Source organism: Littorina saxatilis, unplaced genomic scaffold (genome assembly GCF_037325665.1).
Source record: "Littorina saxatilis isolate snail1 unplaced genomic scaffold, US_GU_Lsax_2.0 scaffold_529, whole genome shotgun sequence".
Classification (NCBI taxonomy): domain Eukaryota; kingdom Metazoa; phylum Mollusca; class Gastropoda; order Littorinimorpha; family Littorinidae; genus Littorina; species Littorina saxatilis.
The window spans coordinates 38,338-61,613 of NW_027127605.1; the positions used below are offsets into that span (position 1 = coordinate 38,338).

Below are 23,276 nucleotides of genomic sequence, written 5' to 3' on the forward strand. Positions count from 1 at the left end.
ACAGGTAGTTTTGATACAGAGTATTACAGGTACTTTTGATACAGAGTATTACAGGTACTTTTACTACAGAATATTACAGGTAGTTTTAATACAGAGTATTACAGGTAGTTTTGATACAGAGTATCACAGGTAGTTTTGATACAGAGTATTACAGGTAGTTTTAATTCAAAACATAAACGAGTACTTACCAAGCCGAAGTTTGTGTAGAATTACATGATGCAGTTTACAGGAACGGAGGGATATGTGAGAGTGCGCATGCGCTAGGCTAGCCATATTTTACAGCATAGATCATCAAAGCGTAAACCACATACTCTTTGATGATCTACAAAGTTTTACAACAACAAAAGTTAAGTTGTAAACAGAGGGTGGGTTTTATTGAGGGAGGGCACATATCCCTCCGTTCCTGTAAACTGCATCATGGAATTCTACACAAACTTCGACTTGGTAAGTACTCGTTTATGTTTTGAATTCCATTTCATGCAGTTTACCGAAACTACGGTTTATGTGAGACTTCAAAGTTGTTGTTGTCAAACTTCCATTTCAACATTCATTGATTCACTCACATTTTAGAAGATAAATGTTTCTTGTTCTGATCACTTTATTAATTCTAAAAGTAGCAGAGGTATGAGTATATTCAGAATACTCGAAACAATCTACTGCACATTTCAAAATCAATGACACTTTCGTATCAAAAAACAAAACCATTAATGCTTTCTGCATCAAGAAAGTTTTCTTTTACAACCGTACACATTATTTCACCCTTTTTCTGTGACATTTGTGCATCAAATAATAAATTCATCAATGCTTTTTTGCATCAATAAAGTTTTCTTTCACAACAGTGCTTGTCTACACACTTTTCTTTCCATAGTAATTCAAGATTGTGTTCTTTTTCATCTGACTCTGCAATGGTTTGTCATAGAATTGTTTGAATGTTTTTGCATTGGTCCAACCAGCTGCTTTGAGAATATCACCAAGAGGTACACCTGACCTCTTCATTGCTGATGACGCTGCACATCTGAAGCTGTGTGGTGTATAACTTGACAATCCAGCTCTCGCTAATACTGTCCGTAACCAGCGAGAAATTGTGTCCCTTGATGCTGGTTCATGAGGCGGTTTGTAACACCGCTCTGATCAACTCTCAGTTTCTTTGTGCGTTCAATGTATTCTTTCAAGCACTTGACTACACAAACTTGCTCATCCACAGTATATACTGGTAAATCTAAATTTTGCTGATGATAGCCAGGTCTTGTGTGTTTCAACTTTTCTGTCATGTAAATAACACATTTATTCTCTAAAAAACAAACAGATTCTAGGTTCATCAAATGAAGAGTTTGCACCCTTTGAGCAGATGCCAACAAAAGTAAAGCCGATACTTTCAGCGTTATGTCTTTCAATGAAAGCTGAACATTGTCTGGAAGAGTCTTAAAGTATTTCAAAACATCACCAACATCCCATATCTTGGAATGCCTTGGCATTGGTGTCCTGAGTTCAAAAACTCCCTTCAAAAATCTCACAACCAAAGGATGAGTACCAATTGTAGATTTATCTGACATCAAAATAACTGAAGAAAGTGCACTTCTGGCAGTATTAATTGCACTGTAACCTAATCCAGCTTCAAAGAGATCAGTGAGAAAACTTAACACTAGATTTACAGAGGGACGCAAGGGATCACTTGACCGTTGAGCACAAAAGGATCGCCATCTCGCAAGATAACAGGCATATTGTTTCTTGGTTGTACTTCTCCATGAAGCACAGATGATGCTTTGAGTCTTTCCATGAAGGCCTCGTGTCTCGAGAGATTGCCTGATAAGACACAGGCCAGGAGACGTAGATTTCTCTGAAGTGGATGTGCTGCATTGCTGTGTGGTAAAGTCAGAAGACGTTTCCCTTTCGGAAGAATCACAGGTTCCTGGACTAACAACCGCAGAAGCTGGAGAAACCACACCGCTGTTGGCCACAGGGGAACAATCAGCATGCCGTCTGCCCGGTCTCTCCTCCACTGCATCAGCACCCTTTGAATCAGACTGAAAGGGGGAAATGCATATATCAGCCATTTTGACCAGTTGTGTTCAAATGCATCGACTGCATACGCTTCTGGATCATGTCCCCATGACATGAAAGGTTTTACCTGAAAATTCAACCTTGAGGCAAAGAGATCAATTTCTGGATTCAGCTGTGTCTCTTTAAGCCTATGAAATACAACATCATTCAATTTCCATTCTGTACGATCATTGAACTGACGTGACTGCATATTTGCTTCAGTGTTACATTTCCCAGGAATATGTGTAGCAGATAACCAAATCAAATTATCTTTACACCAAATCCAGATTCTTTTAGCCAACGCATTACATTCATGTGAATGTGATCCTCCCATATTCTTTATGTAGGCAATAGCACAAGTGTTATCTGATAACACCAAGACATGTCTCCCTGTGAGTTTTGCTTTGAAACTTTTCAGTGCATATTCTATTGCCAGTAATTCAAGCACATTGATATGAAAAGCTCTTTCATTCATTGACCATCGTCCCCCTGTTTTCAGGTCTCCACACACTGCGCCCCAACCTCCTGTGGAAGAAGCATCAGTCTGGATTGTTATGTCATGGCATGCCCCGTCGCGATATAACCTTGAACGGTTGAAAACGACGTTAAACACCAAATAAAGAAAGAAAAGAAAGAGTCATGGCATGCATTTTGCACTGTATGGTATGACTCATCAATGTTCTCAATCCACCAATCTAACTCTAAACAAGCATTGTCAGATAGATCAGCTAAAGACTCAAAATTTCCTTTTGCTACTTTAAGGGCATCAGACTTGTCTTTTTCTAACTGTCTAACCACCTATTAGCAGGAAAAGTGGCAACCAACATTCCAATGACTTGAGCCAGTTCTCTGATTCTGATTCTTTTCTTTCCCTTGAGTCTGTAACAGGCTGCCTTTAAATTCTGCCTTTTTTGCTCTGGAAGTGATACAGTCATATCTTCAGAATTCAACCAAAACCCAAGGTATTTTAACCGTTTGCTTGGATTGAGAACAGATTTGTCATCATGTATCAATCAATCAATATGAAGCTTATATAGCGCGTATTCCGTGGGTACAGTTCTAAGCGCTTGTCGAAGAGTTGTCAACACAGGACTAACAAAGAAACTAACATCTTCAGACGGACACGAACCCTATCACACACTAGCAAACCCTGGTAAACAACAATGTACACATCAATAGCTAGGTCCAAACAAAATAATATTAAGCACAAAGAAAACACCTCTCACAGAGCACAGCACAAGAATGTCTTTTGGGGCACAACACATCACGTCGAGCATGAAAGTCGCAGCCAGCTACGGGAAGAACTGAGTCTTCAACCTACTCTTGAACGCGTCAAGAGAGGGGCTCTGGCGAAGCTCAAGCGGCAGGGAGTTCCAGACGGAGGGGCCCGCGGAGGGAAATGCACGCTGACCAGCAGATGCGAGTTTCGAGCGAGGGATGTGGAGGCGGAGAGGGTCAGCAGCAGAACGAAGGGGACGGTCGGAGGGCTGGGTGTACAGGTCCAGGGAGGATTGAAGGTACTCGGGAGCAGAGTCGTTGAGACACTTGTAGACCAGAGTGGACAGTTTGTAGGAGATTCGGGTGTTGACAGGGAGCCAGTGCAAGGAGCGAAGTAGGGGGGTGATGTGGTCTCGCTTCGTCTTCCTCAACGTCAGCCTGGCAGCGGCGTTCTGGACTCGTTGTAGGCCATGAATGGATGAGGCGGGGAGGCCAGCCAGAAGGGAGTTGCAGTAGTCCAGACGACTGAAGATGAGGGAGACAACCAGCTTGACACAGGCGTCGTGGGTGAGGTAGCGACGGATGGAGGCGATGCGTCGTAGGTGGAAAAAGCAGGTCTTGATGATGAAGGAGATGTGTGTCTGCATGGAGAGAGTGGAGTCGAGAAAGACGCCAAGGCTCTTGACAGCAGGGGAGAATGGAACAGTCGCGTCATCCAGCTGGAGGGAAGCAATCTTCTGTCGTGTTCCAACGAGAAGGGCCTCCGTCTTCTCACTGTTCAGCTTCAGCTTGTATGTATTGTGAAACCAAGAGATTCAAAGAGTTTTACTGTCTCACTGACATTCACTTCACATTCTTCAACTGTGTCTGCCTGTAAATAACAATCATCAATGTATGAGGTAGACAGAAAACCTTGTGCCCTCAACTTTGCATACACTGGTTTTAGCAGCTTTGTGAAGTACCTTGGACAGTTACTCAAACCATTTGGAAAGCATGTATACTGAAACATTTGTTCACGCCATCTGAATTTTAGAAACTTTCTGAACTGATGTTTGACAGGAACTGAATAGTAAGCGTGTCTAAGATCAACTGAGGCCATATAACAGTCTTTAGTCATCATTTGTGTAGCAGTTGACAAGTTATCCATTTCAAAATGTTCGTACGCAACGGATTCATTGAATCTTTTCAAGTTCAAAATAAGCCGATGTGACCCATCTGGCTTTTCAACAAGAAAAATAGGTGAAACCACCTCATCTTCTTCTGGTTTTGATGGCTCAATGACATGCATACTCAATAGATGTTCTACTTCTGCATCCATTATCTGAAATAAGTGACCAGGAACTTGATTTTTGGCCTCATGCTGAGTTTCCACCTTCTCAATGTCTTCACTCAAAGGAATTTCTGTTCCCTGTACCATATCTAGAATAAAGGAATCAGATGTCAATTTCTTCCAATTGTGAACAAAATGTTTCAGTTTACCTGCTTCAAATTCAAATGTGGCATTCTTTATTTCACATACCTCTTTGTTGTCTACTCTGCTTGCCTGCTTGTCGTTGTGCCGGAGAAGAATGGTCTCCCTTGACTTCTCCCTCTCCCCCTGAACTGAGCTCCTCTCTTCCCGTTCCAGTTCCACCTTCCTCTTCCTCTCCAATCGGAGTTTTTTGGTGCATACTGACGGGATGGGAAATATTTTTGCCCTCTACTTGATTGAGTAAAGGCAAGTCCAAGTTTGGTTGAACAGTCAATATCAGCACACGCTGACTTGAGATCATCCCCAAATAGCCACTGAGTGACTGGTATGTTTGAAGATGCCAGTTTTCTGTATTTTCTGTTCACATTTTGTCCAGACAGTATTTTTGCTCTTCTGTCCAGTGACATGTCATACGCTGTTTTCAGTATCAGCCCACTTGCCTCAGCAATTGTTTTGATCAGCTTTTTCTGTTCCTCACTGGCAACCCCCAATTTTAGGGACACATCCCAGGCATTGTTGGCCGTGTACAGTAACTTCTGTTGACGTTGTGATTTTAAGTCATACGTTTTGGCACTGTGTTCCATCAAACCCCAGATTTCGGGGTTCACTTTTGGGACGCCTGTCTCAATGTTTTTTGGGCGTTTAAACTCTCTTTCTTTTTGCTTCATCTTTTCTTCGGTCATCTGACCCTTTGCCATCACTGATACAAGTTTTGCAATTCGATCTGCAACTTCATCCCCAAGAGTCTCAGAAATGTCAAAATCTTGCTCCAGTTCATTCATAATTTCACTCTCATTGGGGTCGTTCAGTTCAGCCTCGGGTCGAGATTCTGATGCTTGAGTTTTACACATTTCTTCAAGAAGGTGATCAAAATCATCCGTCTCCACAGATTGTTCGTCATCACTGACTTCACGTTTTCTCTTTTTCGATTGTTTCATTTTGGGCGAGTCGCCATCTTTGTCTACCACCATAGTTAGAAACTTCAAAATTTTCTCATTTTGACTCTTCATCTTTTCCCAATCCGAGATTGGTAGAGTGACTGTGGTTTTTCCTTTCCACCCGTTTCGGGTGCGTGGATCAAGTCATTCAATTCTGAGTACGAATCGAGTTCCAACTCTACTTGTAAGTTGTTTCTCTGTCATCGCGATTCGCGGTTTTTTCGAACTCGGCACGATAAAGGATAAAGCACTTACTTTGTCCAGCAGAAACAATCAATTTCACACACAAAACACAACAGGTTACGTCGATTTCCGGATGAAAATGAAGTTTTCTACGCCGAAAATTCCCACATGCTGCCCATGGCCGCCATAACACATACGGGTATGGCTAGCCTAGCGCATGCGCACTCTCACATAAACCGTAGTTTCGGTAAACTGCATGAAATGGAATACAGAGTATTACAGGTAGTTTTAATACAGAGTATCACAGGTAGTTTTGATATGAAATATTGCAGGTAGTTTTGACATAGAATACTGCAGGTTGTTTAGTTTGACATAGAATATTGCAGGTAGTTTAATTTGATATAGAACATTGCAGGCAGTTTTGATATAGAACATTGCAGGTAGTCTTATTTGACATGGAACATTGCAGGTAGTTTAACTTGACATAGAATATTTCAGGTAGTGTTGACATAGAATATTGCAGATAGGATACGGTATGTTCAGCGATATGTTTTTTTCTTTTAAAGATCACAAGCTACTTTGTGAAATACGTCACGTTACACATACGTTTTTGTCCCCGTTGTATAGTCGTGAACAAGGATAACTGCATGCTCTAACACACTGTGTGTCTGTCCCAACCAGAGATTGAAACACTAATACAATCAATGCTTGTGATAATGTTTGTGTATATCGTTAAACACTGTGTGTATGTGTGTCTGTCCTAACCAGAGAACGAGACGCTACAGCTGGACTGCTTCATTGTATGTCTGTTGAGCCGCTCCCCGGCTGCTGTGTCAGCGTTCCTCTCTCACCTGAAACCCAACTTCTTCGACTTCCACATGGCAAGGCTCCTGCGTCTTTATGAAGCGGTTAGTTCCCTTGTTTTGTAGTGCTGGGAGAGAAACAAAACCATTAATGTACCAAGCTTGTTTCCGGACAGATTTATTGTGCGATGAAAACAAAAAGGCAACGTGTCATACACCCATTGCTCTCAAACAGAGCCAGTAGAAAGGCAGCACTTATCAACCAGATTCAAACCGGTTACTTTATAAGCCTATAACTAGAAGCGGCCGACTCATACCGTCACAAAATACGTAATAATGCATTAACCTTCTTTAGGCTGGGATGGCTACATATATATTGCTTGGTGGTCAGACTGGATATGAGCTAAAGACAGACTGATCCTTGCAATGTTATGTGCACAGACCTCAGAGGTTTTCATGGTCAAAGGCACCCGATATTGAACTCGACACAAGAATGTAACACGAGAAAATTACTCCCACGAGATTGTTACTCCGGAGTAAACATTTCGTACGAAAAAGTTACTCCCTTTACGAAAAAAGCACTCCCCCATTTCACGAGAAAATTACTCCCCAAGACAGGTGAGTTCCGAGTAAACATTTCGTACAAAAATGTTACTCCCCTGACGAATAAATAACGAATAAATTACTTCACCCCAACACGAGCAATTCAACTTCCCATGCCAGGTGTACGAAATGTTTACTCCCTTGTCCCCTGTTAGTCTTGGTGGTGGAAGGGGTGGAAGGAGGGTAGCGCGACATTCGTGTGCGCGAGATCACTTATTGGCATTATCCCTTCGCCCGCATCCCATTATTTTTTGCGTACGAGATTTTTACTGGAAGTAAAAGAAATGGGGAGTACAAATTTCGTGGAGGAAGTAATTTTTTCGTGCCTTGGGGAGTTCTTTTCTCGTACGAAAAGTGTACTCGGAGTAAGAATTTCGTACGAAATATTTACTCCGGAGTAAATTTTTCGTGGAGTAAAAATTTCGTGTTACACCGGCCAAGCAGATCAGTTGTCTATGGAACTCACCAGTGTTACTGTGGAATCTTCCAGGACGTCCGCTTCTTGCGTTCCCACAGGCTGCCAGACGAAGACAAAAACAAGCCCTTCGCCAGGTTCCTGCAGGCACGCCGAGACCTCAAGTCGTACACAGGAAGCGTGTTCAGGTTTCCACTGAGATGTCGTGGAGTCAAATGCAAAGATTGCAGTCTAGGTGATAGCGGTAAGTTTACTGCTCTGTGCTTCCTTCATTCACCTCACTCACTATGTTGCTGCTGCTGCTGCTGTTGACGATGATGTTGTTGACGATGATAATGATCATGATGGTGAGGATGATGATGATGATGATGATACCCATCAGCTTGAGGTGTACGTATAGCGTGCACAATGTGCTGGACCGACACCTTTAGGAACTGAAAAAAACTGCATTGCAGGATCATAATGTAAAATCGCTCATTAGACTTAAACCGGTCCTTCATTGAGCCCAAAGTCGACTTCGTGATGACTTGGTGAAGTCTTTTTTTATTTAACCGAAAACTCAGTGCTAAAGCTTCGTGCGGTCAGCTTCGCGAAGTATGCTTCACGTAGTCAACTTCGCCCAATGACAGGCTTTAGGCGATTAATATTTTTGTATTGTTCTGATAAAATGGTTGTTTTAAAAAATACGTGTTTTTTTTTTTTAAATAGTCACTTTTATTAGCAAACATCACACCCCTTAGTAAAAGTGTGCAGTGTATGTCAAGACCTCGAGATATATGTGTGTAATGTGTGTCAAAGATTGGAGGTATATGAGTGCAGTATGTGTCAAGGCCTAGGGGTATATGTGTGTAGTATGTGTAATAGTGGGTTGTGTGGGTGACTGAGTGTAGTGGAGCAGGCATGGCAGAACACATTCATTCACGCAGACACTTCATTAACGCTGTCTCTTGCTGCCATATTGTATTGCCTCTCTCTCGTTTACATCAAAACGTCTATTTACATGAATCAATGCTTACAATCAATATTCTACTAAAATGTACTATAATACACAGACACTACAATCCCTCCTTTTCTTCAGCATAATGATTACCAATCATTACTAATAATCTCCGCTAAAATTCTTCCAGCGATCAAAACTGTCACTTGAAAATAAAACTGATTGAACTGGATCCACATTGCAGCTTTTACTTTCTAACAATAAACTGTAACTTCAACTTGAACTATAAACTTGAATTAGTAACTTCACTGATTATCTCAACGTTTATTCTAGTCGTTTACTCTCTCACACTTTCAAACTTTACTTCACTCTCATTTTCCTCCTCCTTCTTCAAATTAAACTTTAGAGTCTTTGTTATTTCTCCTTCTGACTTTCACTCGTCTTTCACTCTCTTTGTGAAAACTGTATATGTAACTAAACTGAAAAGTTCTTGTGGACTTCATAAAACTTGTAACAAAGTCAGTGTTCATTTCTTGTCATCTGGAATAAAAGAAACATAAATTACACTACCACTTGTGATTCTGCATCAAAATAAAGTATAACACACATATGGTCACAGTATTGTGAAATAGTCTTGCGGACAGTTTTTCAACTTGCTGGACACGTTACAACGTGTTTTGGTCATTATCATTTACACACATAGTCTTTCAAGTGTTCAGGCGGTTTGTGTGACCTTGTTGATCTGCGGAGCTGGACTTCAGGACTCGGCAATGACGTAGCTTCATCTGCGGAGGGTACCGGCGTCTCAACAGACTGCGGCTCTTCTCTCCCCTGCATCTTCTCTTCTGGGACATCTTTCTCTTCTCTCATGTAGGGTCTTGTGTGCGTAATGTTTCTTCTGAAGATACGCGTCTTGCATGGTGACTGAATCACGACTTGATTACCGTGCTTCTCAACAACATTGTATGGTGTTGATTTGAACGTGGTGCTGAACTTGTTCTGGTGTTTCTGTTTCAACAGAACTTCATCTCCGACTGATACTTGGCTTTCAGTGGCATGTCTCTTTGCATCACTGTATGTCTTTCCTGCTTCTTTCTTCTCTGCGTCTCTGTCTTTGATACTTTCTGTCTCTGGTCTGCTGATTTCTCTCAGTTCTGGTAGTTTTGTTCTGATCTTCCTGTTGAACAGTAACTCTGCTGGGCTAACACCTGTAGTAGAGTGTGGTGTACTGCGGTATGCTAACAGGAACTTGGGTAACTCATCTCTCCAGTTCTGACCTTTTGAGTGTGCGATCTTCATGGCTTTGAGAAGTGTGCGATTCTGTCTTTCTACTTCTCCATTGGCTTGGGGCCACAAAGGTGTCACTGTTCTGTGTTCAATTCCATTCTCTGACAGGTAGTTTTCAAACTCTTCTGAAATGAATTGAGGTCCATTATCTGATGTGATACTGACTGGATACCCATATCTTGCGAAGATAGGATCTAATCCTTTGACCACTCTCTCTGTTGTGACTGATTTCATGATGGCAACTTCAAAGTAGCGACTAAAATAGTCTACAACGACGAGTATGTTCTCTCCTGTTGGTAATGGTCCTAATAAGTCAATAGCTAGATCTTGCCATGGTGCATCTGGAAACTTGGTTCTCACCATTGGTTCTGGCACTGACGGTTGACTGACTATCTGACAATCATGACAAGTCTTGCACTTCTTCTCTGCTTCTGAGTCGATTCCAGGCCACCAAACTTTCGTGCGTAGTCTCTGTTTCGTTTTCACGATTCACTGGTGCCCTTCGTGTGCAATCTCAATCACTTGATGCTGTAGGCTCTTTGGAATGACTATTCTCGTGCCTCTGATGACTATGTTTCCTAAACAAGTCAGCTCGTTCTTCACTGCTCTATAGGAAGGACTCATCTTTTCCCACTTCTCTGTTTGGATCGCTTCTCTCAGTGTTTTGAGTTCTTCATCCTTCTCTGACTCTTTGTCAATCTCTGACATCGACATTGCTTTGGGAACTGCTTCTTTTGTAACGAGGTAGATGTAATCTTCTAGATCTGCGACTGTATCTGTTGGTCTTTTCTCTTTGTCTACTAATCTCGAGAGCGGGTCTGCGATGTTGGTCTTTCCCGGTCTGTACTTCACTGTGAAGTTGTAGCTCTGTAGTCTAAGTACCCATCGTTCAATCCTTGCTGATGGCTTGGATCTCTTGGAATATATGAATTCCAGGGGTCGATGGTCAGTGATCAGTTCAAACTTGACTCCGTACACGTACTGATGGAACTTCTCACATGTCCAGACTAGGCCCAGAGCTTCTTTCTCTGTCTGCGAGTATCTTCTTTCAACATCCGACAGGCTTCTGCTTGCATAGCTGATCACGCGGTCTTCTCCATTCTGACGTTGAATGAGAACTGCGCCCAGGGCTACTGGTCCTGCATCAGCTACAATGCGAGTTTCTGCTTGCGTGTCAAAGTACCCTAACGTGACTGCTTCAGCGAGATCTGCTTTCAGAGTACAGAACGCTTCTTCTTCGTCTTTTCCCCATCTGAAAGTAACTTCTTGTCTTGTCAGTTTTCTCAAAGTTTCTGCTTTGGCTGCAAGATTTCTGATGAACTTTGCATTGAAATTCACCAGACCCAGAAAACTTCTCACTTCTGCTGCGGTTTCTGGTCTTCTTGCGTTCTTGACGTCTTCCACCTTGGACGGTGCTGGGCTGACTCCTTTCTCATTCAGGACGAAACCCATGTACTCAATCTCCTTCATCCTGAAGACGCATTTCTGTGCGTTCAAAGTCAGTCCACTCTTCTCCAACTTGTCGAGGACTTTCTCAAGTCTTTGGTCATGTTCTTCCATGTTCTTGCCGTGAACGATGATATCGTCTGTCATGTTCCTAGCTCCTTCACAATCTTGCAGAACTTGCTGAATCGTAAACTGATACAATTCTGGAGCTGAGCAGATGCCAAAATTCAAACGTCTGTATCTATACAGTCCGTTGTGCGATGCGAAAGTTGTGATTCCTCTGGATTCTTCGTCTAGTTCCAGCTGATGGAATCCCCACTTCAGGTCTAACTTTGTGAACACTGTGCTACCGTTCATCTCAATGAGCGTCTCTTCTACTGTCGGCATGGGATAGCGTTGTCGTTCTACTGCTTCATTTGCTCGTCTCATATCTACGCATAGACGAATCTCTCCGTTGGGCTTTGGGACTACAACAATGGGACTGACCCAGGGTGTTGGTCCATCCACCTTCTCAATGATCTCTGCCGCTTCTAGCTCAGCAATCTTCTCCTCTACCTTAGAACGAAGACTGAAAGGAATACGGCGTGGCGACTGTGCGACTGGTTTGACATCTTTCTTGACGTACACGTGTACTTGGTGATCTTTCAGTTTGCCTAGACCCTCGTACAGCTTGGGGTGTCTCTTCTCACAATGATCAATGTTCACACTGTTCACTGTGATGGGCTTCTCCGGCGGCAAACCTATGTGCAGAATGTTCAGTGCTTTCGCTGTTTTCACCCCTAACAGCGACTCTCCATCTCCATCAAGTACTTCTACTTCTGCAACGACCTTGTTGTCTCCGACTCTCAATTCTGCTGTAAACTTGCCCTTCAGCTTCAACGGTTCCTTCGAAGCGTAAACGTACAGCTTCTTGTGTGACTGTTCTTTATTAAAGAATAAAACGTTCTTCTGTTTCAGCCACTTCCACGTGTTGAATGAAATGATGTTGCAGCTTGCGCCAGAATCTACCATGAAGTTGAGATCGATGCCTCCGACGTTCACTGTAACTCTGGTTGACGACTTGTTTCTTCCGACAATGAAAACTTCTTCACTATCATCTTCATAGTCTTCTTCTAGACTCTTCACATTTCCTCTTGCCTTCTGCTTCTTTGATCTGCAGCAACGTGCATAATGGTTTTTCTTGTGACAAAGTTTACATTCCTTCCCTCTTGCAGGACACTTTGGGTCACGTGAGTAGTAGTATTCGCGCACGAACCGGCCCTCCGCAGCCCGCAGCCGCCCGCAGCCGTATTTTGATAGAAGGTTATAGGGTTTAGGTGCCTTTGTTTAAGTAGTGATAAAGAGGGATTGCGTTTAAACGGTTTATTGAGTTTTATATTTTGTCATGTGATTTCATGTGCCTGTACCTGTTGCTCGGTACTAATGACCACTCCAGCTGGGGTAATGACAGGATTACTATCCGCGAAGAGCAGAGATACGTTTAATTGCCTTATCCTGACACCTCTGGCAGTTCACCGAGTTACATAACTATTACCAACATAAAAGAGAGAGGGCTACGCGAAACGCAGAGAAACCCATTTAATTGTACTAGACAGTTGTGAACAGCATCTATATAAAACAGCGAACCTTCGTAACTAACCCACTGACTAAAGTTTTTATTTTTTTTATTTTATTTTTTTTTTATTTTTATTTTTTTCTTCATTGTTGCGGCGTTTTGTTTTGGGCACCTTTACACCCCAATAGTCAGCCAGAAAAGTGTTTAAATTTCACTGGACTGTCTAAAGAGTCGCATATAGGTGTTTACCCTCCCTCTGTGTTTTCACGGGCTTGGGACCGTTTTGACAGGGTATGTCAAAGCCACATTGGGGGTTTTTGGGATTAAACAATACGAGCATTATTTACAGAATCCAAACATGGTTTAACAAATTTATTTATAAAAACGACAAAGTTGTTTGGCATTGGAATGTTAACCATATCACAGGCGGCGGTATCACAGTCAAAAAAAGAAAGAGACCCATTAGAGGGGTATCACAGTCAAAAAAGAAAGAGACCCGTTAGACGGGTGTAGGTAGGGTTGAAACCCCATCAGAAGCGATCACACGCTTGATGTAGAAAAACGAGAGTGACTTTCTGGTTTGGGAATACGTGAACATAGACTTTCCGTCTGTCTTGAAACCAGTGTTTGTACCGCCACCACTTTCTTGCGTTAGAAGCACCTGTTGGTAAGACTCTTTTGTCAGTTTGTTTTGGTTTTTGTTTAAGCCTTTTGAACTAAATTTACTCCCACTGTCTCCCTCACAAAAGTAGGTTTTAGAACACAGACCAATAAACGCATTTCCTTGGTATTCGGTTTTAAAGAGACCGGGTGTTCGTTTGTCATAGTGGACACGCGCTGTACAGGCCTGACAGAGAGTCGGGTCCCATGGGGCGTTAGCTAAACGGGTGTTTTGGAAGGCTGCCTCGTGTTGGTCACAGGCTTGTGCAGGGAACCATTGGTTATACACTTGGTAAAACTGCTCTCGCAGTTCAGGACGAACTACCTCTTCTAACGTTGAAGCGCTAAGCGCCATGTATAGAGAATCTGTATCCATTTCCAAAAGCTGGTAGTCGGCTCTGGACACAAACTTATCTAGAAAATCAAAATGAAACTCCAACATGCGTAGTTTAGCGTACTGGTAAACAAAGTAACCAATCTGAGAGGGGAGTGACCAGTTGATTTTTTTTTTAGCCATCTCTACTTCAGTGACAGAATCTGTTACTTCTGTTAGTTTTTGAAAACGACCATTGTTGATCAGTTTTGAGGCCTCATCAGACAAAACGTAATGAATATCACGATGGTTGGCCACGTTAGTTAAGGTTTTCCCGTAGGCTGAGTTACCGAGCAGTTTGAAAGTTTCAGCTAAGATAGCTTTTGATGGGTCTTGGTCTCCTGCTCGTCTTGCGTTTGAAACGCTGTCACCAAACTGACGGAAACAGGTTTTGGGTTGATACTCTACGATCAGCGTGATGTTTTTAACAATCAACCCGTGCTGCACGTACCAAAACAAGAGGGGTGTAGCTAGCAGAATTTGTTCACCGTGGTAACTCCCTACAAGTGTACGGCGTGGTTGAGATAAGAGCTTGTGTTTTTCAGCGTAGTCTTTCATAAAATCCCCGATCTGTTCTCGGCTGACAGACTCATTGGCTCACGTAAGTGTAGCCTATGCGATCGTAACTTTGTCTGTCTGTGCGTGCGTGCGTATGTGCGTATGTGCGTATGTGCGTGCGTGCGTGTGTATGTCTGTGGTAGAAACTTTAACATTTCCGAGTCTATGGATTACGTCAGTCTCGGTCAAAAGTGTTCGACGTGTGTGATAGAAACTATTTGAAGACGTCACATTATGACGTAAGAGGGTTAGACGTCACGCAAAGGAATTACTGAAAGTCTCGGTCATTGTTATTGTGAGCGGGCCGAGACTTCTTGGCAGATCCAGGGTCTCGCTTTCTTGCATAGTTTCACCTATGCTTACTGTGTGTGTGTGTGTGTGTGTGTGTGTGTGTGTGTGTGTGTGTGTGTGTGTGTGTGTGTGTGTGTGTGTGTGTGTGTGTGTGTGTGTGTGTGTGTGTGTGTGTGTGTGTGTGTGTGTGTGTGTGTGTGTGTGTGTGTGTGTGTGTGTGTGTGTGTGTGTGTATGTGTGACGGAGTGATTGAGTTTGTGTTACTGTTTGTCGATTTCTTACGTGAGCCTTGAAGGCTTCGCCTCTTGTTTTTGAAAATAGGCTGCATTTCACTGAAATGTTCTTTTAGATGATCAGGTACATAAATATCACACTGTACCAACCCGAACAAAGTTTTGTTTTGCACCGCGTCTAAGACAGTTTGATCTGTGATGGTAGAAGGATGCCGGAGGGGTTTAAGTGTCGGAAAACGATCTTGTAGAAAATCCTGAATGGAGGTGTTTTGTTTTTTGTCTGCGTGCCATTCACACTCCCATTTTTCGATGACAGTCACACCCACTTCCTCACGTAGGTATTTGGTGATGTTGCTTGTATGTTCTCTGAGTTCAACTAGTGTTTTTCCGGTGACAGGGTTAGTCGTTTTACCGGCGGTCACAGAACAGTCATGCCCGTGGAACAAACATCCGTGAAACTGATAGCAAATTTGATTTGTGGCATCCCAACCATCAACTCTAATCTTTTTTCGACCAAGGGCCTTCTCTTTCGCGTTAAACTTATGTTGGAGATGGATCTGTTTTGATGCCATGACCCACTCCAACCATTCCCGAGCTAGCTGACCGTAGGGATCTGTTTTTTCCGCTTTAAAAGCGTTTTCTTTTCTACGAATTACAGGGTGTTCTGTGGGCATGTCTTGCATGAGTGCAGCTAAATACAGCGCATTTGCATCAAATCCCTGAACAGACTGTACCGGTTTGTCCTGATTACCACGAATGTATGTTTTGTCTTTTTCGTGGTATCTGTGAAAGACAATAGACGGACCCCCGACAATGTTCTTTCGCAAAAGTGCGTGAACGTCTTTTTGTTTTTCGTTAAAAAGTGAAAAGTAGGTATCTGAAGACAACGTGTCAAACAGATACTTCAGTGTCACACCGGGGACAGAAATACCGTCTTTCAGCAAATCAACTCGCAGACTAGCGTACATACTAATCTGATGCTGCAAAGCAACCAGAAACGGCCCTGTGTCTAGGTTGTTGTACCACACCAAAAAATCCTTCAAAGTCATCATTTTTTTTTCAGTCCACACACGCTGACAAAAAGCGTACTCTGTATCAGAAATATTTGAGTTTTTGAGCTTACTAAAAAAAGCTGCATGGGGTGGGAGTTCTCTTTCATCTAGTGTACTTAGACTAGTGACGTATTCATAGCAGAAAAAACCCTTTTCCTCTTCGACACCGAACGCCTTGAGGTACTTGGAATAACTAAAACCTGGCGCAAGAAAATTGTTGATGTCGAGAAACCGAAGTTTGTCTGTACAAAGACACATATACTGGTTGTTTCGTTTAACAACAAACTTGAAAGGGGGTCTTTTAGGGGCCTTCTTTTTTCCCTCTGTTTTGACTTCTTTGTCTTCTTCTTCTTCTTCCTCTTCTTCTTCTTCTTCTTCACCCACGGTATCAAAACCATCTGGTTCAAAAACAGGGTCTGTTTGACTTTCGTCTTTTGGAAGATCGTTATGGGCTGTTTTGTCTTTGACAAACTTTTCAATGAGAAAAGGTTTGATCACATTCAGATCGTAGCGAGAAGAATTGAAACCTACGACAGGCAGTTCTTGTAAATACTCATATAATTTCTGTCTGACTCTTTCTACGGGGATGTTGAGGCTATCTGTCTCGTGTTGTTGTGTCTCTTCGATCTCAGTCAACTGGTCAAACACATCTTTACATTCTTCACAAAGAAGAGCGCAGGAGGCTTCAGAGATACGTTCTAGGTAGTTAACCATGTTATCCACTAGTTCTTGAGGGTTACCTTTACTCACAAAACAGGTTGGTTCTGTGAAATGAGGAACATTACTGCATACAGAAACAGAAAGAGGAATATGTTTTGCTGTATACTGTGTACAGTTTGACTCAGCTGATTTTGTTTGTGGCAAGTTATCTGTGTCAAAAAAACACCTCAAAATCAAAAGTCGCTCTGTAGGGAAAAACAAAATCTGTAGCTACCTGAACACCGTGGCTTTGTAGCTGCTGAAAAATGTTTTGAGGTGGTGAGTAAACCCCGCCTTTCAAGGTTTCTTTTGAACCCTCACCCTGACAAGTCTGTTCATGTCGATTCATTTGAGACAAAGACGACCAGAGTTTCCCGCATTTGGAACAAGCCAACGCATGACCGAGTTTATCAATGTATAAAATGTACATGAAATGGTCTTTGTAACGCAAGAGACGCATAACGCCAGGATGTTTGTAAGCGCTACGACGCAGAGGAACGAGACAGACAGGTGTTTGGCTCTCATCAAACTCAAACACATCTATGTTCACATTAAACTCAGATTCAATCGACTCAAGTTGAAACAAAGTGACCCCCGGAAAGTGGACAGGGGGGGAATGTCCGGCCCACTGTTTGAACAAGGTTTTTGTGGGGTTTTGCAAAGAATGACGCGAGGCTCCTTTGTGCAAAGCAAGACAGCGAAAGAGACACAGACCATCAGTATAAGGAAAATGATGATTCTCATCTTTTTGGAGTTTGTGCAAGAACTGTGTGTTTGTGATGTAGTCAGGTAGACTACCACAGGCACAACCGATAGGAAAGTCAGCCAAAGGCGTGACATAGAAACTGGAAGACATGATGGTGTGAACAGAATACCGAGAGTTTGGGCGTTCGAGTCTAACTTGTTCTAGAATGTCATGGTCACTGATTTCACCGAGAAAAGAAAGAAAGTCCTGCTTTGAGTTGATCAGGCGCGGTCGTTGTAAGACAGAGTGGTTATTGACTGAGGCATGAAAGAAAGACAAGTCACCCGACTCTTTGTTTTTGAGAAGAAAAGAGTGAGAAAAATTGATTTTGAAGCGCTTGTTTTGTTCATGGAACAGATCAAGAAGCGATTCGTCCCAATCAGGGAAATCAGAACAAGGGTTCCAGAGAATGGTATAGGTTGACTGAAGTTTACCAGGCCGCTTATGAGTTTTAACAGAATTCCAATGCTTTTCGTCCATTTGTCTTTCTTCACAAGGTAACTTTTTGATTTTTTCTTTTTCTAGACTTCGTTTGTTTAATCCCTTTTTGGGGGAAGGGGGATCCTGTGAAGGCAAACTTTTTCTTTTCTATCCGCCTGTCGGCACTGGTGGTGGTGGTGGTGTCCGACTCGCAACATCTTGGCAGTTTTTGTTTGAGTTTTTATGCCGAGTAAGGTCGTGTTTTCTGCTAAACGACTTGCCGCACATAGCACAGAGAAAATTTCTGGCTTTTTTATGAACTTCGTTAACATGAGCGTTAAGGTTTTTGGTCTGTGTAAAAACCTGTCCACAGTGCGGGCATTGGTTACGCTGTAATAAAAAAAGAACTATGTCTGAGCTACAAAAAAAAAACAATATCAAAAAACATCTTACATAAAAAACATTTATTTAAAAAAAAAAGCTATGTCTGAGAAAAAAGTAACACGCTACCTTTATTTTTTTTATCTTTACAAAAACAAAATCAACTTACCAAAGCTGTTGAGGCTGGTTGTGGCGTTGTGTCAGCGTCACTGCTGCTGCTGCTGCTGCTGCTGCTGCTGGTCGCCATAGGTTGTTTTTTTTGTTCACCCCCACACTTGTAAAGTCGAAGAGACATTCAAGACTTAGCCCCAGAAGAAGCTTAATTATACCCCTCTTTGCCCGCATTACCGCCGTATTCTAACTACGCGTTTCTATTTTTAGGTGCTGACCAATCAACAAGTTCTAACATGTTTAGGTCTTGCGTCTCTGTGGTGCAATACTCGGGCGTAAGCACCCAGAAGAACTTTTTTTTTATACCCGCATCACACCTGTGTCTTACTACGCGATTCTATTTTTAGATGCTGACCAATCAACATGGTCTAACATGTAAGGTCTTGCGTCTCTGTGGTGCAATACTCAGGTGTAAACACCAGAAGAACTTTTTTTATACCCCCTTTTTGACCTCATCACACTAGTGTCTAACTACGCGTTTCTATTTTTAGGTGCTGACCAATCAACATGTTCTAACATGTAAGGTCTTGCATCTATGTGGTGCAATACTCAGGTGTGAACAGTCTCTAACCTAACATTAGGTATGACTGACTGTAGAACATCTCGTGTTCGATGTAAATGTACCTTATAACACCCACATAAACCATTAGACAGCACAAACAACCAACAATAGGACATTCAACAACATCAACAATAGCAAAACAAAACAACAACAACACAAATAACACACAAACAATTAAAATAAAAATAAAAAAAAAGTTTTGCAACGAGTTTGTTCAACTCTTTTGAGAAAAAGTGGTTGGTCCTGATAAGGACCGGGGGAGAAGCTCGTTGTCGGTGGGTGTTGTGGTCGGGCTGGGTGCAAGTTTTAGAAGATGACCCTGAAAATATATTTTAAAACATCATTAAGTATTAATTAAAAAAATTAAAAAAATAAAATAAAAAAATAAAAACACGGTTTTTTATTTTTTACACTAATTTCTTATTTATTTACAACTATCAACCCACCTTGGTTTGTTTTGTTTAATCATTTTTTTCTTCCGCGTCTAGAAGTAGTTGCTCAATACAAAAATCAACCACGGACGACGTAACCTCATCAACGTTCAAAAGGCGTTTTACGGCTGTTTCTGTGTACAACCCAACACGTTCTTCGATTGTGAGCATAAGACAGCTGTGACCTAGTTGGTTTCCGTGGTTTAGCTCACAGCCTTCACAATGTTCATAAGACAGGTTACGGATGTTTGCCCACATCAAACTAAAACAAAACCGAGTATGAACACGACCTGTGACTTGGTTCACAAAACGATGGATCTTTCTTGCTTCGATAAAGTTTTTAACTGACTCTGTTCGAAGCTAGGGGTCTGTATAAATACTCTTGCTGATGGTGTCTAACTAAAAACAACGCCCCTTCCACACCCCTGGTACAAAGTGTGTGTGTGTGTGTGTCGAATCATCATACGGGTACTCTTTCGCTCGCTCGCTCTCTCTCTCTCTCTCTCTCTCTCTCTCTCTCTCTCTCTCTCTCTCTCTCTCTCTCTCTCTCTCTCTCTCTCTCTCTCTCTCTCTCTCTCTCATACATACACACACTTACACCTACCTCCCAATCCATCTCCCCCGCCCCCGTGGTCTCTTACTCTCTTGTTCTCTTTTTTTTTTAACTAACTAGCACTTACCTGAGTTTGTTAGTTGTCTTCTACACCGCTCTCAGGGTCATCGTCTCGGACCGCATCTAGGTTGTGCACATAAGCCTCAAACCAGCCATCGTCATCAAAATCATCTTCAGCATGGTCTGACTCCATACCACTGTCACTCCCACTATCCACAAAGAGATGAGGGTGATTTTGAAAATAGCGGACTGGCAAAAACACATCCCTGACATAGGGTAGGAGGTTGTCCTTGATGTCCTGCAAACGGGCATTGTAATAGACAACTCCCCCAAACATAACATCGACAGCTCGATCTCCCCACATCGTCATCAGTTCTACCTCGTCCTCTATCCAACAGGTGTGGATGGCCCAGGGATCAACAAAGAAACAGCCAGGACAATCAGTTTTTGCAAAGTTCTTGCACAAATCGAACACCTGTTCTACACGGGTACAGGTCCAAACATCCATGGTTTTTCGTATGATTTACCAAAATGGCTGTGGGGTAGCTATCTGAGTCTAGTTGATACAGCTTTTATATGTGTACATCAGCTCCCCCCCTTCTCACCGGTCGAGCTAACTTCCACACCCACCCCACATCATTTGTCTGGTACTAATCTAAGCATTAAACCCTAATCAACCCTCGATAGAGAAACCACGTCCTATTAAACTTCTCTAACCACTGACCACCTCTGGTGGTTTATCGGCGAGGGGACTCCGCGAAGCGCAGAGGTACCGTTTAATTACCTTACTCTGATAGTTATTACCACCGTAAAAGAGAGAGTGTTCGGTGAAGCGCAAAGAAAGTGTGGTTGTGAATGTGTGTGTGAATGTGTGTGTGTTTGTGTAAATATCCTCACAGACTTGTGAAGGAAACCATTTGGACCACTATTGGTAGAAGTCTTTTTTGAAGTCTGGTTTGATAGCTTCTTCAAAGGCTGGGGTAGAGAGAACCATGTACAGGGAGTCCATGTCCATTTCACAAAGTTAGTATTCGTCCCGAGGCAAAAACTTGTCTACCAAGTCAAAGTGGAACTGCAACATTCACACCTTGGTCTACTGGTAGACGAAAAAAAACCCTGATCTGCAGACACACAAAAAGAAGGTCTAAGTTGTTGCAGACCGAGGTTGTTGATTTAGAACGGTAACAGTCTACGCCGGACCTTCTTGACACTGTCTTCAAATCAGTTTCTTTATATGACCATGAAAAAACCACATCAGCTAAGATGAAGGTATTGAAGACAAAAAATGACACTAACAAAAGTTTTTATTTTTTAATTCATCTGATACATTTTTTGTTTTAAAGAAAAAAAACAATGTCAAGGTTTTGTTATGTCGGAAGTTGTCCACTTTGTTTGGAGGTTACATGAACCATTATTCGAGTTGATCATACAAAATCAATAGAAATATGACATCTTCAACCCGGTTTCCTTTTTTTAGTATCACGTTTTTTTGTTGTTGAAATCTTGGTCGAGCCTTACCTTTGTTTCCAAATCCCCCTCTGTGTTTACACGGGTTTGGGACCGTTATGACATCTCTGTCAAAACCACATTAGAGACTTGGCTCTTGAATGATAGGTCATGATTATTTACAAAAAGAAAAAACAAAACAACACCAGTCAGTTACATGAGAAGAGGTTGTAGGGCGATTCCAGTTGAGGGTGGGCTTGAGCATTTCCACTTCAAACAGTTTCTCTGTCAGCGGGGTCAACTTTTCAAAAACAAAGAGTCATTTAGAGGTTGTTTTTTTGTGTGTCCTTTTCTTGTCTGTGAAAGATACATCCGTGTGGTTGGGAATGTTGGTACAGTGGTGTTCAAAAACTCTGTTCCCTTGTCAGTTTGCACTTTAAAAGGTTTTGTGTCCTAAATCCATAATACTTTTAAAAGCTGACAACAGCGTCGCTCCTGTTTTGTTTTTTCAGCGTTTTTTTAAAAAAACGAGGGTATACAGTTTTTTACGACGGAGAACGATGACATCAATAAAAAAAAAGTATAACCATTCGTTTCACAGAAATATAAAAACAGCACCTGTTAAAGTTTGCCTCGCTAACAAAGAAACAACGAAGAAGTTTGGCAATTTTTGTACGAACAACCCCAAAAGAAAACACCCAAAGGTAGGTTACAGTTTGGTGATCGTGTGAGACTAAGTAAAACACGGTGACTCTTTAAAAAAGGTTATTTACCTACGTGACCAGAAGAATTATTTACAGTTAGCAGTGTGTTGAAAACAACTCCAGTGACCTATAAGCTGAAAGACGATCACGTAGAAGAACTACAAGGTAGTTTTTTTTTGGTTTTTTTTTTTACAAAGAAGAACTACAAAATGTAGGCGAGAAAAAAATGTATCGTTTTGACAAAGTACTAAAAAGAACGACTTGATAAGGGAGAAAAAAGAGAGTATTTAGTACTTTGGTTTGGTTACCCAACGTCGTTTGACACATGGATCTCAGCTGATACCCTTAGACAATATTCAGAGTAGTTATGTGTGAGGCTGTCTTGTCTGGTGAAGCTACGACTGTTGATACTAACATCTTAGAAGAACCAACTACTGATATCAAGAGCTTCTCTTGCTTGTGGTGTGTGTGTGTGTTTTTTTGGTTGTCTGTATGATTCACTGCTTTTTGTGTGAGTTTAGATAGAGCGGACAGCGTCAGATAAACTCTATTTAAACGAGACAGATTAGCCGCGGGTGGAGGAGGAGGATGTTAGATACTTGAGGTAGACCTAAAGGGATCAGTGTTGGCAGGTAGGGAAGAGAGGGTAGTAAAGCAGGATATCAACACTTAGGCCCGTAATTAGAAAGAGAGGGGAGAGGAGGACTTGTGAAAGTCAAGGAGAAGAGTCCAGCCGCAATGTCCATGTTGCTGGGGGGCTTGCACGTGTGATGCATCAGCGGGGGTCTATAAGAACGGGAGAGCAACACATTGTGGTGAGTCCTTACCAGCGCGGCGCAGCGGGCATATATGCCAACTATTTCTTACTGCAATATGGACTTCGAATTTGGAGCGTGGGCGACAGATCTGCCTTTAACGGTGGTTAAAGTTCTCCAGGATAAGGAGTTGAACACCCTCAATGTGCTGAGTAATGCGACTGCCCAGGATTTGGAGGGCCTGGGTCTCAAGCGTGGCCACTACGTAGCGCTGAGAGTAGCAGTG

At 42.3% G+C, this 23,276-nt stretch overlaps 1 pseudogene; it reads right to left on the reverse strand.

The window, feature by feature from the left end:
• Positions 1-219: 219 nt before the first annotated feature.
• On the reverse strand, positions 220-5,700 carry LOC138956017 (uncharacterized; annotated as a pseudogene).
• Positions 5,701-23,276: the final 17,576 nt, after the last annotated feature.